General features: G+C 35.8%; 1 protein-coding gene across 14 annotated transcripts in view; it reads right to left on the bottom strand.

Annotated features, from left to right (window-relative positions):
* CSNK1G1 (casein kinase 1 gamma 1) overlaps positions 1-12,119 on the bottom strand; it is a 150,233-nt gene that overhangs the window by 137,680 nt on the left and 434 nt on the right. The gene's annotated exons all lie outside the window — the stretch shown is intronic.

Raw genomic sequence — 12,119 nt, 5'->3', positions numbered from 1 at the left:
AGAGTGCTTAGCGTGCCTGAGGTCCTGGGTTCAATCTCCAGTACCTCCATTAAAAAAAAAAAAGTATCACAGATGACATAATCCTATATACAGAAAACCAAAAGAATATACACACAAAAATTATTAGTCAATAAATACAGCACAAAAATCAGTTGTAATCCTATACACAATGAACAATCTGAAAATAAAATTAAGAAAACATTTCCATTTATAATGGCATCAAAAAGAATAATAAGAAATACATTTATCTAAGGACGTATAAGAACTGAATACCTAAAACTGGGAAAAAAAATCACTGAAAGAAATAAAGAAGACAGAAATAAATGGAGAGATATCCTGCTGTCCAAAGACTGGAAGACTTAATATTGTTACGACAGGAATACAACTCAAAGCAACCTACAGCTTCAACACAATCCCTGTAAAAATCCCAATGACCATTTTTGCAGAAAAAGAAAGCCTGTTTCTATAGAGATTACCACTGCTACTCTGACATGTTAGGAGTATAAAAGTCATGGTTCCTGTCTCCACAATAAGAAAACTAAAAAGCAAAAACTCTTCTTAGATCTCTCAAAGAATTGAGGTCACAGGGTAAATCACTGCTCAGAAAACTGTCAACAGAGGAAGATAGCGAAAAGCCCAACTTACCAGAAGCAAAAGCCCAGGACCAAAAGCCCATTGCTGGAGACAGCATTTATTTTTAACAAACCCTACAAGCAAGGAGAGGATGGAATAATTAGTGATGAAAGAAAAAAAAAAAAAGCCAACCTAGAGTTCTGTATGCAATTTAATTATCCTTCAATAGAGAAGGAGAAATAATGAATTTCAGACAAGAAAAAAGAGGGAATTTGTTGTCAGTAGGACTGACTTGCAGGAAATACCAAAAGAAGTTCTTCAGAGAGAAGAAAAGATGACACACACGTCAAAAACATTTTGGTGAAGATGTAGAGAAATTAGAACCCTTAACAGAGTGTAATTCTCACACTTCCTAATTTCAAAATTAGCTCAGCGGCAGAGTATGTGCTTAGCATGCATGAGGTCCTGGGTTCAATCCCCAGTACTTCTAATAAAAATAAGTAAATAAACCTAATTGCCCCGACCAGACAAATGAAAAAGAAATTGGCAAAGAATTTGAAAAGACATTTCATCAAAAAACATACACAAACGGCCTACAGGCACAGGAAAAGATACTCAACATCATTAGCCATTAGGGAAATGCAAATCAAAATCACAATGAGATACCACTTACACCCCCTAGGATGGCTATAATTAAAAAATAAATAAATAACAAATTTCAGTGAGGATGTAGAGAAATTAGAACCCTCGAACATCACTGGTGAGAATGTAAAATGGTGCAGTCACTGGAAAACAGATGGGGGTTCCTCAAAAAGTAAAATGTAGGATTACCGTATGACTGAACAATTCTATTCCTAGGTATATACCCTAAAGAACTGAAAACAGGTGTTCAAACAAAAACTTGTACATTAATGCTCATAGGAACACTATTCACAATAACCAAAAGGTGAAAACAATCAGAAATGTCCATCAACTGATGAATGAATAAACAAATGTGGTACAGACATACAATGGACTATCAGCCATAAAAAGAAATGAAGTGCTGATACATGCTACAGCATGAATGGACCTAGAAAATGTTATGCTAAGTGAAAGAAGCAGACACAAAAGGTTACGTATTATATGATTTCGTTTATATGAAATATCCAAAATAGGTAAATCTATAGAGATATAAAGCAGGTTAGTGTTTACCAGGGGCTGTGGAGAGAGAGAAATGGGGAGTAACTGCTTAACAGGTATGGGATTATTCCTTTGGGGATGATGAAAATGTTATGAAACTAGATAAAGATTATGGCTTCACAACACTGTGAATGTACCAAATGCCACCAATCTGTGCACTTTAAAGTGGTTGATTTTATGTTACGTGAAATTTACCTCAATAAATAAGGAGGTGTTAGAATAGAACTGATAACATCTTATGAAAACAATTACCTAAACATGATAAATTATTTTACTTTTTATTTACTATTATTTCCCAACTAAAACAAAATAACACTGAAATATTTCTTAAAGTGTCTCAAGATAAGATGCTCCTGCCTTTTTCTAAATCAAAGTATTCCTCTAGAGAGGGAAGTGTGGTATTATAGAAAGCTTCTCAGGCGTAATTTATTCACAGGCTTATTTACTCTAAAATCGAAAAAAAAAATTTTTTTAAAGCTGGATGAGGTTTCAACTGTAGTCACCATGAGTAAAAAGGCCAAAGAAAACTCAGAAACTCAGCTACCACAAGTTATTTTGAACTTTATACCTAAAAAGCACGACACAAAAATTTCCATAGGTTATTTCTCACAATCACTTTTACAAGATAGTTTGAAATGACTTGCCCTGGAACCTACCATAAGCCCTATTTCCATTCTGACAATCACTTGCTATCTGTCACCTACGACTGACTTCTGAGTCTTCTTTATCTCTTGGTCTCCAGTTACTATTAGCTGTTTCTTCAAAAGGCTTCAGAGGCAGAGATGCCTGGGTTTAACATCCTGTGTCTCCCACTTACCAATGGTGTGAAAGTCAGAGGTAATCTTCCTTCCTGGTTACATAAACACTTGACAACCAACAGTCACTATTACTACTATTCTGTGTTTTCACTGCTGCTAGATTATATCCACTAGGTTACGTCTAAATCTCTTCAACTGGATTCCTTCATTCTTTTTTCAATAATCCAAAGGATTCTGCACATCATAGTCAGATTTACTCTGCATACATACAAACACATCCTGTTACTCCCCAGCTTAAAAAACCTCCAATGGTCCTTCCTAGTTACAACATCAAATCTAATTTCCTCTGCCTGTTTTCACTATCCTCTATTAACAGCTGTACTGCTTGTTAAAACAGATTGTTGGAACCCCTACAGTTTCCAATTCTGTAAGTCTGGAGCAGAGCCTCAGAATTTGCCTTGCTATAAATTTCCAGGTATGCTGATGCTGCAGGTTGAGGAACTACACTTTGGGAAGTACTGCTTAAAACATGACCCCCTTCTGCTTCCTGAATCTTATTTCTCCCTACTCCCTAACCAGTACACATGCCTTTGATTAGATTAGTTTCATAGGCTGTACCCCATTCTCCCTCCCTGCTCTTCCCTACCCAAATCACACCCATCCTTTAAGCCTGTGGTTTCTCAACACTGCCTGTACTTCACAATCATCCTGGGAAAGATTTTAAAACCTATGGATGCCCCACCCCTGAGATTCTGATTCAACTGATCCTGGGACAAGTTTCCCTAAGTGATTCTAACAAGCAGCCAGAGCTGAGATCCACTACTTTACCTTCAATCTCCTTCCCATCAGAATTATGAACACTCACTGAATTTTCTCTCCTCTAAATTCCTATAGTGTTACCAGATTGTATCATCAAGTTTGCACTTAGTTACATATCAGATGGTATTACACTCTATCTTTCATTTTAAGTTTCATTCTCAAAACTGATCAACGATCATATATACAGCTTTAATTTCTGTATTACGCCAGCACTAGTACGGTGATAATACACAGTAGGAACTCAGTGGTTATTTCCTCACTGTGGACTCAAATTGGAATTCAGAGCTTTAAGTATTTCTAGTCTATCTAATTCAGGAACCTATCCTCCCTCTCTCTCTTTTTTTTAAATATATTTCTGTAACAAACTCATTTTGTTATTGTGAGTCATTAAACTCCTTCCTTCCCCAATAAATTGGAAAGAAAAATACTAATGTATCAAAATGCTGTGGAGAATAATAAAATGATGAATAGCATCATAAATGGCTTCATAGTTGCTTCCTTAGAGCAAATGGCCTTTTCTAAATCCATTAAAGACTGTTTCAAAACAGTTAAAGAGAATCAAAGCACACATATTTAAAGCTGCTGAAGCTTTGAATAGCTCTATGATTTGTTTTCTCAACAGATGTGCATCCTTCAAGCCCTGCATTCACCAGATGCATATTAATCCGTACTTTCAGTTTTTACATAACACTCCACTCTAGTTTTATAAATATACCACCACATAAAGCAGAGTTCCATTGTTGCTTTATGACATGAAATATTAACAGATTATCTCCACTGTGCAAAGAAAAAAATACATTAAGATTCATTTTAATGCAGCCAAATGTGTGCTTGCTAAATATAAGTTATAATATCTTCATTATTTTTGAACTGGCTGATTTCTAGCTAGAATGTGAAAAATAACAAATCTGCTCTTAACTAAAGATCCAGTGACATCTGGTACTGAAAGAAATGCACATAACTCAACACTTCAGAAATGAACTAGGACGTCAACTAAATATACTGAATTCTAATACTGTAGTAGTTTAATAGTCTACTTAAATTTCCTGGAAATTTTACTTTTTATAATATCATAATTTCTTCATTAACTAAAAAAACAAACAAAAAAACCCAAAGTAGTATATTATATCAGAAATAAAACTGGAATAGAAGTCAGGAAACCTGGGTTCCAGCATGACTCATTAGGTATCTTGATCAAGTCTCTTAGCCTCTCTGCACTTAAGGAATCTCAGCTGTAAAAGAAGAAAATCTAACTAGACCACTTCCATGTTTCCTTCTAGCTTTATGAGTCCACACTCTAAGAAACTCAAGAAACATAAGCATTAACCAGATGGATCCCATTAAAGACATAGTGAGCTGATGTATTGATCGATTTGGATGGCATCTATCTCTGGAAAATCCAAGTGCTTTCACACAAACAGATAGTTCATCACGTTTCTTTTTATTTAACCAGGTGAGAAAGCAAGCAAAATACATCAAACAAAGTTATTAAACATTTTTTGCATCATACCTTAGATGACCAGAGTATCTGGATATCAAATACCAATTAAGGTTAAAACGTTTTGGAAAACAGGTGTCCTAGAAATCCAGGATAGGATCCAGTTATAAAATCAACACTCAAGGATTCAACAATTACTACTTAGGCTACTTGAGAAACAGTGCCTCAGGATAGCACTTTATTCTCTTTAGAATAGCTATACCCACTCTTGAATCGGATTAGAAATATCAGGCAACTACAGCAATGCCCATGGTATCTCTTCCTACTCAAACTTTGCCAGCTCAAGTTTCTGGATGGTCTTCAACAGCTGTAATGGGAAAAAAACAAGCACTGGAGAGAGCAGCCAAGAAATCTGTATAGCTGAAACTTGCACAACAATAAGTGGCAAAGCACCTTAACTTTAGTGATCGTTCAAACATTCTCAATTTAGATCTCTCATCGAGCCCCTTTACCACCTGCAACTGTCATGTGGACAGTGCCACATCTAGCTGACACTTCTAATGCCCAATTACATGTCTCAAAGAATTAAAGCACTGGTCAATTAACACCAAATGACCTAATATCAACCTTTTTGAAAGGGAAAAGCAAGACTTTGAACAATGTTTCTAATTACATCTCAGAATGTTAGAAAATCTCTTTTCAAAACCATCCCCACACATTACTTTACTCATTTTAGTTTTTAAAACAAAATGAAACAAAACAGGGGTTGGGGTGGGAGAGAGGGATAAAATGGTTGGGCACAGATGATTTTCAGGGCATTGAAAATACTCAAAATGGAGAGGTGGTATAGTTCAGTGGTGGAGCACACGCTTAGCATGCATCAGGTCCTGGGTTCAATCCTCAGCACCTCCATTTAGAAAATACTCTAAATGATATTATAATGATGGAAAAATGTTACTATACATTTTACTATACATTTACTATACACGTATAGTAACATTTTTCCAAACCTACAGTATGTACAGTACAAAGAATGAACCCTAAATTAAACTATTTTGGGTGGTTATGATGTGTCAATGTAGATTAATCAATTGTAACAAATGTACTACACCGTAGGGGATATTGACAATGGGGAAGGCTATGCATGTGTAGGGGCAGAGAGTATACTGGAAATCTCTGGCCGTTCCTCTCAACTTTGCTGTGAATCTAAAACTGCCCTAAAAAAGTCTTTTAAAAAATACATTAACATTTTTAGAATAGAAAACATTTTAATAAAACAAATGGACACCCTTGTGCAATAACACGAATATAGACACAGTCTTTAAACCTTCCCCCCAAACTCAAAAAAGGTCTTAGAACCCAGTGTAAAATGCAAAACTATAAAAATTCTCAAAGGTAATATAGGAGAAAAATCTATGTGGCCTTGGGTTTGGCAATGAGTTTTTAGAGACAACACCAAAAAGCAAGCTCAATGAAAGAAAAACTTGTAAAGTTGGATTTTATTTAAAACTAAAAACTTTCATATCATGAAAGACACTGCTAGGAAAATAAAGAGACAAGCCACAGATTGGACAAAAAATACTTGCAAAAAATGTATCTGATGATAAAGGATTTGTATCCAAAATATACAAAGAAAATTTAAAACTCAACAAGAAGAAAACAGCTCAATTTAATAATGGGCAAAAGATCTAAACGGGCATCTCACCAAAGATAAAAAGATGGCAAATAAGCTTACAAAAAAGGTGTTCAACACTGTATACCATTAGGAAATTGCAAACTAAAAGACCTATTAGAATTGCTCAAGGACAAAAAAACTGACCATATCAAATTCTAGCAAGGCCTGAGAGCAACAGGAATACTCATTCATTGCTGATGGGAATGCACACTAATGTGACCACTTTGAAAGACAGTTTCACAGTTTCTTACATAATTAAACACAGTCTTACCATACAATCCAGCAATAATATTTATCTACCTAAAGGAATTGAAAGCTTATGTATACACAAAACCCTGCACATGCATCTTCATAGCAGTTTAATTTGTAATTGCCAAAAAAAAAAAAAAAAGGAAGCAGCCAAGATGTCCTACAATAGATGACGGGATAAACAAACTGTAGTACAACCATATAATAGAAAATTATTCAGCAGTAAAAGGCAATGAGTTATCAAGCTGCAAAAAGACACATAGGAATCTTAAATGCATGTGTCTAAGTAAAAGAAACCAGTCTTACAAGCTACATACTATATGATTCCAACTATATGACATTTTGGAAAAGACAAAACTATAGAGTAGTAAAAAGGTCAGTGGTTGTCAGGGATTCTGGGGAAAGGAGAGGAGGGACGAATAGTTAAAACACAGGGGATTTCTAGGGGGGTAAAACTATTCTATATGAAACTGCAATGGTGGACACATGTTATCATACATTTGTTATAAACCAGAACTGTACAACACAAAAAGTGAACCTAATGAAGATTATGGACTACAGTTAATAATAATGTATCAGTAATACTGGGTCATTAATTATAACTAATGTACCACATTAATGCAAGATGTTAATAAGGGAACCTGGTGGGGGGTGTAAGGTGGGTGAGAATTAAGTGGATTTGGAAAGATATGAAATTATCTGCTCAATTTTTCTGCAAACCTAAAACTGTTAAAAATAAACTCTTAATTAAAAAAAGAAAATTGGCCATCCACAATCTCAAAGAGTATATACTGTGACTTTGAACTACAGAGATTATAGCAAAGTGAAAAAACTACTTAAATAAAATCAAATTTGAATAAACATCTCAATAAATTTAAATTAAAAGAAATTAACTTTAATCACCTTGCCTTTTTCCTAGCTTGGTCATATCCCTGCTCAAAGAGTGATCTCTAGGAGATGAAAAAGAAATCCAGCTGGGAAGCTGCTTGACCACATCTGTGGTTAGCAGTTTAGCCTGAAGAACCAAGATCTTGCGATCATCACGGACACTCACACACACACACACACAACTTAAAACATTTCACATCATTCATTAATACCAAAAGATAAATTAAAGTGCATTTATAAACCCATCAAGATGGATGTAATGTATAGTACTTTCATTCAGAGGCCCAAAAATCCTCAGTGCTCCTTTTTCTAGGTTAAGAATTAGAATGTGTAAACTACAGAAATCAATGTGCATCCAATGCTATCGTCTCTTGGAAATTTTATGTGGCATTTTGATAGAGACCTCAAACTGTGGCATTCTGACAGGCTTACCCAGCACCAAGTTCTCTCTGATGGGAAGGGCAATGACTACCCGTTCACTCAGCTTCTCTGGCCAAGGCAAAATCCAAGAGAATATCCCTTTCCCCACTATGTCTATGTCTCCATTGTGATGGGTGAGCAATTATTGAAGAACAATTCCCAGCCCTGACATCCCAGCCCCTGCCATTACCACACTGCCCGCTTGGAGCTTCTGAGTGAGGAAGAGACTACAGCAGTACAAAGGAAGTCGATCTGTCTTCCTACATCACCCGAACATTCCTACTGCAGACAAAGCATGGCTCTCTTCTATCCAGAAGGCTCTCTCTTCAAGCCATTTCTGGGATACCACACTAATTCTACTTTATAGTTTCTCAAAGATGCCTGGGTCTTTCTGGTCTATGCTAGGTGCCCGACTACTGTAACCTGAACAAGATACAGTCTTTTCCAGCTCAGTAAGTCCAAACGCCTGTCCTCAGGATTCATTACGATCCAAACTGAAAAGTGAAAAGTATGTGCCCTGTGAACTGTAAGGTACCACTTAGATGAAAACTATAGCAATTGGCATAAAGTAAGGCAAAACTCACTATTGAGAGTTACATTTAAGTGGACTTATCACTAAATAAAAAAATCCACAGGAGAGGCTTCTCTTCTGATTGTAATATAAGAGGAAAAAAATGTTTACTCTGTATCTCCATAATCCTTTTTTTTTAAGCAACTTCCACCAATAAGCAGACAATGGTAAGCATTACTGACAGGAAAGGTTTAGCTACCTAATGTTCAGATACTTTGAAGAAACAATTACTTTTAACCAATGCCTGTGATCTGTCTATGTAACTCAATGTTAAACGCAAGTTCTTTTAGTTACATGTTCACTGGTATAGCTGAAATTATATAACCTAAATCCACTGAGGATTTTTATTTTTGAAAAAAAAATCTGATGAATTCAAAGGCACAGAACATGAAGGGGTGTGGGAATAGGAATCTGAAACAGATGGCATCTAATTTTTTTTCCAAGTCCATCTTGAACACAATCCCAATAATGTCAAAATCCAATTTAGCTCTCCAAATAAGTAACCTATGAAACAAAATGGTAATTCTAAAGTAATTCATCCTTTTTTTTTTCTCCCAGCTTCTCAAAGTTTCTACATTAGGCAGAAATTAGTAGAGACAAGTTAGATGTTAAAGAGAAAAAAACTATCATTCCACAAAATCTAAAGGTTCTTTCACGAAAATCTACTTACACTTATCTGAAGCCATTGAAGCAGTTTCCATTAAGAATGGTGATATTAAAATCTTTGATATCAGCCTTTTTTTCTGGATACAATGATTCTTTACCCTTGTTAGAGACCAAATCATAACTCCAAAAAGAAACAGGCTTTAAAATAGAAACAAGCTCTAGAAGAATACTCATTTGGTTTGAGCAAAGCACTGCCTGGCATTTGTTAAACATTTGCACAGTAACTCACTCCTGATTTGGCAGCACCAACAAAATTAACTGTACTCTGTTCATTATACATTCTAGGGGTAAATAAACCTTCTCAATCTTTCCTAAAGCTTTCTGAGATCATCCAAGAGACAGACATTAAAGGAAGGTTTAGTCATTTTTAGATTTCCTGACAAGCAAATTCCACAACTAACAACTGCAAAGATCCATGGAATGGTCACATACTTTGTTTAAGTGGAAAAGGTCATTGAGAAAAGTATCATCTCTAACAGTCTCTATTGTTGCCCACGTTTCAGATAGATCTTTATACAACTAGTATTTCATCTCTTATACCAAAATAAATGGTTTATTAAAGTTTTATGAGAAGACAGGGGGGAAAAATGGGAGCTTCTGATGGCTTTACAAAGTAAGATAATATGGTCTCAATTTTAAGATTCAAAGATGTTGAAAAATAATGATCCAGGAAAACACAGTTAACACATACATATACAGTAAAGACTTTACAATATCAGAAAAGTCATTTAGGAAGTTGAATAACCTTACAAAAATCCACAACTGCAGCAAAAACATAATTTCAACTCTTTAAAAAATACTATAAATATACCTTATCAATTATTTTAAATATATCCATCCATTTTTCAATTTGACCATTATTTATTTGCTGCCTATTATGTAACTTCAGTGGTGGATAAAATTTTAAACAGTATTTCTACCTCAAAGAGCATGCAATATAGTTGAGTGATCAAAAAAAACAAAAAGGTAAACTCTTTAAAAGAGACACAAAGAAATATATTTGAAAATTTCTCTCAAAATTATGCAAAACCTGTAACCCCTAAAAAGGGATACTGAATTACAAATTTTCTACTCTTCTTTCATACACAGACAAAAAAGTATTATTAAAGCAAGTTATTTTTTACCTTTTGAGTATAAAGTACATTTATGAATTAAAAATTACTAACTACAAAATACATCAAAAAGCAAACTACATTAGCTGACAATCTAACATAGAACAGGTTACGCAGGTTACATAGAACAGTATCATCTTATACCTACAAATGAATAAAGACTTCATGTTTCCGACATATATTTCTATATTACCATCATAATGATTTAAAGGTAGAAATTCCATTTTCATTTCTTTTACAAATTTTATATATATATATAAATTCTGTAAGTGTTTGCTACTACTTTAAGTCTAATTGAATCATGCTACTTCTATTGATTTTAATTCTAAAATTACAACTACTTTCTATTTTATGCCCCAGTTTTAATTCTCTCCAGAGACATGCATTGTTAATTAAGATTTACATACACTACTTTTTAAATATTTTTCTCATCAATACAATACAATCCAAATCTGAGAAAAACCTTTGAAAGATTACTGGCCATTCAGTTAATGCAAACATATCCTGCTTTATTTTCAAGAGTTTTAAGAAATTACTGACAACTGGATTTCATGCTACTAGAAGCCACTGAAAGCCAGTTGTATACTTATGTTTCAGAATATTACCCAGTTCTGTTCCTATCGCAAACCTCATTCCACTAAACTGGGCTACTTTGAATGTCTAACAGTAATAATAAATCATCTTTCAATTGGAAGGTGCTTCCATTTAAAGTGGGCTATTATTTAAATACATTATCCCCCTTACAATACAGATAAGAATTTTAACTCATGTTACTTAAGAAACTGAAACTCTGGTAGGTTCCATGACTTGCCCAAGGTCAATAACTAGCCTGTGGCAGTCCAGGTTCAATCCGAGATTTACTCAACCTCAAAGCCAATACTTCCACTTGATCACAATTATCTCCTTAAAAGATTAAGAGGCAGGCTCAAAAGCTGAGAATCTTTGTCTCTCTGAACGTTCACATAATTATTCTGAGACATCTATAAACACACAGTACCTACAATTCAGTCACTGATTGAAATATAAATGAAAGGATCTCTGCTTCATTTAAACTAGGGCAGGCTTACTGGCAGGTAACAAAGAGGTTGAAAAAGGCTTGCCTCAACATGTCTCGCCTAAACCTCTATATCCATACGGTTCCCCAGGTTTATTTTTTATAAACGCGCATATTTACCAAAAAAGGCTACGCCGGACTAGCCTATAGTCTGGTGCCTTTCAGAAGTGCACTTTTCTAAAATAATTTACACCAGATTTCAAATCAAGCTGGGAGATTTGGCTGAATATTGCAATTTTGGCACTTTCCAAACATTCGAAGTATTATTTAGGGGCAACCAACCCAGTTCGACCCTCTTAACGCTGTGATACCAGCCCACTGAGGGGCGTTGGGGGGAAAACCGCTCCTGCAGGACACTGGAGCGAGAGAGCAGTAAAGGAAGAAGTGGGGGAAACGCACGGAAGTTGGGAGGAGGGAGGTCTTTTTACCCACTCTTCTGCCCTAGCTCTGCCAAGGGCGGCTCCCCACGGTGCCCAGCGGACTCACAACACCCACAACCCCAGAAGCCGGGCTCTGTCCCAACGGGGTGAGCAGGGGAAGCAAGCAACAGAAGTATGGGATTGCCCCGGCCACCTCGCCGAGCTCCATGCTCTCCTTTTGACCCGGGAGGATGCTCCCCCTTTCAGAGTGAGCCCTCCAGGTGGCAAACTCCCGGTCCACACCGGCCGAAGTCGTCTGCATCCGAGGGGGCGCCTCCTCCGCAATCTCGACTCGGCT

The sequence above is a fragment of the Camelus bactrianus genome, chromosome 6 (genome assembly GCF_048773025.1).
Source record: "Camelus bactrianus isolate YW-2024 breed Bactrian camel chromosome 6, ASM4877302v1, whole genome shotgun sequence".
Classification (NCBI taxonomy): domain Eukaryota; kingdom Metazoa; phylum Chordata; class Mammalia; order Artiodactyla; family Camelidae; genus Camelus; species Camelus bactrianus.
The sequence above is the reverse complement of the archived record's forward strand: the minus strand, read 5'-3'. Positions and strand labels throughout refer to the sequence as shown.